Raw genomic sequence first — 4,552 nt, forward strand, 5'->3', positions numbered from 1 at the left:
TAGAACAGTAGAACAGTAGAACAGTAGAACAGTAGAACAGTAGAACAGTAGAACAGTTGAACAGTAGAACAGTAGAACAGTAGAACAGTAGACCAGTACAAAAATAGAACAGTAGAACAGTATAACATTAGAACAGTAGAACAGTAAAACACTAGAACAGTAGAACAGTAGAACAGTAGAACAGTAGAACAGTAGAACAGTAACACAGCAGAACAGTAGAACAGTAAAACACTAGAAAGTAGAACAGTAGAACAGTAAAACAGTAGAACAGTAGAAAGTAGAACAGTAGAACAGTAGAACAGTAAAACACTAGAAAGTAGAACAGTAGAGCAATAGAACAGTAGAACAGTTTAACAGTAGAAACAAAAAATTCATGGATATAATACCACAATAAAATACATGTTATCTAATTTTATTTTTCTTTCTAAGACTAGATTTTCAACAAATAATTTCTATTCTTGTCTCCCCCTGATACTTACACAATATATCAGATTACCTACTTTGACAAAAAAATAAATACAACTGAAATATCTGTTAGATGCAATCAGAATTTGATTAGGGGAAAGTGAACTTTTTTCATTATTAACTATCTAGGTTTATAAACTTCTACATAAAACCCATTATTAATTTGAGCTGTGTTTCAAATAAATATGTACCAGGATTAGCTTAATCCTGTGATATATATAATGACGTACATCTTAACTATGCATATTTCAACTGTGCTATAATCTGTAATATGACTGTCTTAATCATGTGATATAGATAATAACGTAGGAATTGTAATTACGTCTATAAGCTTTAACTTGTAACATATAAAAACCAAATACAACGTCTAAAAGCTTTTACTTGTAACATATAAAACTAAAATACAATAGTTGATATAGAAACTCCGCTTTAATTACAGTTTTGAGAGTAATTTCGTTTCATTGAAACATACAATTTGAGATTGTGCCTTGAATATTGGCATTGATAGTTCATTGGATTGTAGCCGTGTGGATCATGTCTGGTTGACATTGATCAATGAATTGCCAGTGTTCGTATTGACACCGATAGTTAACAAGATTGCCCTAAGCGGTAGTGGTGTTGATAGTTCATGGGATTGTAGCTTTAACTTGTTACATATAAAACTAAAATACAATAGTTGACATAGAAACTCCACTTTGATTAAAATTTTGAGAGTAATTTGGTTTCATTGAAGCATACAAATTGAGATCGTGCCTTGAGTATTGGCATTGATAGTTCATTGGATTGTAGCTGTGTGGATCATGTCCTGTTGGCATTGATCAATGAATTGCTAGTGTTTGTATTGACACCCATAGCTAACAAGATCCCCCTCGGTGGTACTGGCGTTGATAGTTCATGGGATTGCAGCTGTGTTAATAGTGTCCGGTTTACATTGATCAATGAATTGCTAGTGTCCTTATTGATACTGATAGCTAACAAGATCCCCCTGATATGGCATTGATAGTTCACAGGATTACAGCCGTGTTTTGACTTTGATAGTTAAGAGAATCTGAGTTGTACCTGGATAGATACTTTTTCGGGAAGCTGTTATGGAGTAGGGCATTTACTACAGGCCTTGGTTTAAGAATTAAGAGATGCGACGGTGCCAACAAAGTATTTTTAATCTTTAAGATAAAAAATGAATGTTGATACTGGGAAAGGTTTAACCGTCGGAAAAGTGAACAGAAAACTTGCTTATTAAAAAATGTAATAATTTGAAAAACTTTTTACATATTCCAATTTAACTTATGAATTTCTTTTAAACCTCTAGCACCTATCTAACCTCAATATAGGGGGAAAAACTCCTTTTATCTTAAACTAGCTTGAGAACACTGCGTTGCCCAGGGTACTCATAGTTATTCCCGCCGTTTACCAGCGCTTGGTCCCACTCAACTTAAAATCACAAAACCTAACTTAGAACATTCCCGTTGGTCTCCCGAGTTCTACAATAAGAATTTGAGGCAAATTGGTCCAGGGGTTTCTGAGTTATTTAATTAGTTAATTAGTCAATTAAATTGGGGGTCTCCCTTGAATTTACATCCTAAGTAAGTCCTTTACTGAGCCTTTTAAATTCTCGTTTCCCTTGAATAGTTTATAAACTATCTACTTTATATGAACATTGAACATGCAAGAGTTTTCACTTGAGGTTAAAAACTTTTTTTTGACAAAATGAGTTTTTAGTTTTAAGCTTAGACAATGTTGTATCCCTAGAATCCCTAGGTACAGGATCAAATAATATCTTAATGTCATTAAAAAGCCATAACTTTTCTCTTACAAATAGAGAAATTTTAATTTTGTATTTTTTACCACATGCATAGCTTTAATTAGGGTTTCCAACGTAATAGATTATTCTCTTACGCATAATTACGTGCAGTTAGGCGTAATAATTTACATTTCGTGTAATTTTGCAGAATTACGCGTAATTGGGGAACTATCCATTTCGCGAAATTGCGGCGTAATTTCGCGTAATTTCTACAACGTAATTTCGCGAAATTTCATAATGATTACGCGTAATAAGCAAAACTATAATTACGCGTAATTACGGCGTAATTTCGCGTAATTTCTACAACGTAATTTCGCGAAATTTCATAATGATTACGCGTAATAAGCGAAACTATAATTACGCGTAATTACGGCTTAATTTCGCATAATTTCTACAAAGTAATTTTGCGAAATTTTGCAATAATTACGTCTATGAAATTTTGAAGTTTTAACTTTTAATTTAAATAAAACAACTAGTTTACAAGGAAAATAATGTCACGCAAGTGGAATCAGAATTTCTGCCAATACTATGTTGATGTAATTTTCACGTTCGACAACTAAAAAGTTTAACAAAGGGCCAACAATTTATTTTTATCAAATAATACATAATCTATAAAATTTTTAATTTTCAAAAAGTTGAGGAAAAGGAAATTATATGGGGGAGGGAGGGAGGTGCGAGAGGAAATGAGAAGAGAGAGGGGGTGGTTGGATGAGCAGGAATGAATAGAAGACGAGGGGGGTAGGTCAGCAGGAAAGAAAAGGAGAAGGGGGGGTTTGAGTACATACTGTCCCGCTATAATTATTTCTGAGAATTAATATGTACTTTATTAATTACGGAATTGTTTCGTATTAAGTAATTTCGCGTAATTACGCCTAATTACGCGAAACTAGACTTTCTTTCATAAACGTAATAAACGCGTAATTACGCGTAATGCTCCTGCGTAAGTGAAAGAAAGTGTTACGGGTAATTACGACTGGAAACCCTAGCTTTAATTCTACGATTAAAAAAGTATTTTTTCTCAAATATCCCCCCCCCCATCATCAACTCATTGCTTAGCTTCAAAATCCATAAACTTTAAAACTTACTCCTGCGTCTAAAATACGCAGAATTTTTGTGCTGCGTCACGGTACATTTAACATTCTAGGAATTTTCACGCATTGCGTTGTTAATTTGAAGTTTTTCTACGTCAGCTACTCTAACTCCGGTCAGTTTCTTTGTTTAGAAATACAACAGAGAGTTAGCTAGAGTGTACATCTCCCAACCCTGAAAACATTTAGCAGTGGGGGCTGAACCCACAAAGCCCCCCCCCCCAAAAAAAAATAATGTAGTTCCTAATCCCAGTCTATACGTTTGTACAGGATTAGCATACACATAATTTTATTAATTTAGTCTATTTTTGAAGGTTTTGTATTTCCTATACAATCCTTATACACTATACAGGGTGTCCCAATAAACATGGGAATTTAGTGACGAATTCGATATCGTCTTTTTAAATAATTCTTTGATTTAGTATAGTGATACCTACTGAGAAAGTTGTAATTTGTAAGAGTTTCGTCTGCTATGTTTACAATTTGTTTGTTTATTTTTTGACTGCATAAGGGTGTACTTATAGTAAAACAAGAAAATTGCAGTATACAAACAGAGTAAACTTGTCCGTCTTCACTGTCCATCTTGCGGAGACATTATAGACACATATTTACAGTCTTTTACCCTTTTCATAAAATAAACTCTAGCAGACATAATAAAATTATGGCTTTTGAAGTTAGGTATTACAATTCTAATTCATAACAAAGACGATATCGAATTCGTCACTGAATTCCAATGTTTTTGGGACCCTGCATATCCCTAAAGATAGATGGAACGTATTGTATAAAATTTTGCAAATTATAGCCTGTACAAAATCTCTCTTCTCTCTGACTGTATTCCTCTTGTAATCAAGTACATATGTACTCTGTATCTTAATACCTCTATTAGAAATGCATCTATGTAACCTGCACTCTGTTGCCGAGTGCTTAAGCTTCTTATCGCAACTGATGTCAATGCATAAAATGAAAGATGCACTGTAAGCAACTGCTTTTATGCAAAGAAAGTTTGCAAAGAGGCCTATGTAGTGAAATGTGGTCAGAGTATTACTACGCATTTAGTGATGTTCATTTTAACCCTGAATTAACCTTCATGCTTTCATCAAATCTATAACCTTGAAATTGTACAAAATAAGTAATTCATACCTTAAAATTATAAGATTTTTGTACTTGTTTGTCTTTAAGCCTTTATGTTTGTTGTTTT

The 4,552-nt window shown here is 33.4% G+C and overlaps 1 protein-coding gene across 1 annotated transcript in view; it reads right to left on the minus strand.

Moving 5' to 3' along the window:
• The window catches only part of LOC111708047 (nuclear speckle splicing regulatory protein 1), a 70,854-nt gene extending 66,568 nt beyond the window's left edge, over positions 1–4,286 (minus strand). Inside the window, exon 1 of the mRNA XM_023481292.1 lies at positions 4,232–4,286. The gene's annotated coding sequence lies outside the window, so the exon portion shown is untranslated. The remainder of the gene's footprint in view (positions 1–4,231) is intronic.
• Between the last annotated feature and the right edge of the window lie 266 nt (positions 4,287–4,552).

Source organism: Eurytemora carolleeae, unplaced genomic scaffold (genome assembly GCF_000591075.1).
Source record: "Eurytemora carolleeae unplaced genomic scaffold, Eaff_2.0 scaffold5, whole genome shotgun sequence".
NCBI lineage: Eukaryota > Metazoa > Arthropoda > Copepoda > Calanoida > Temoridae > Eurytemora > Eurytemora carolleeae.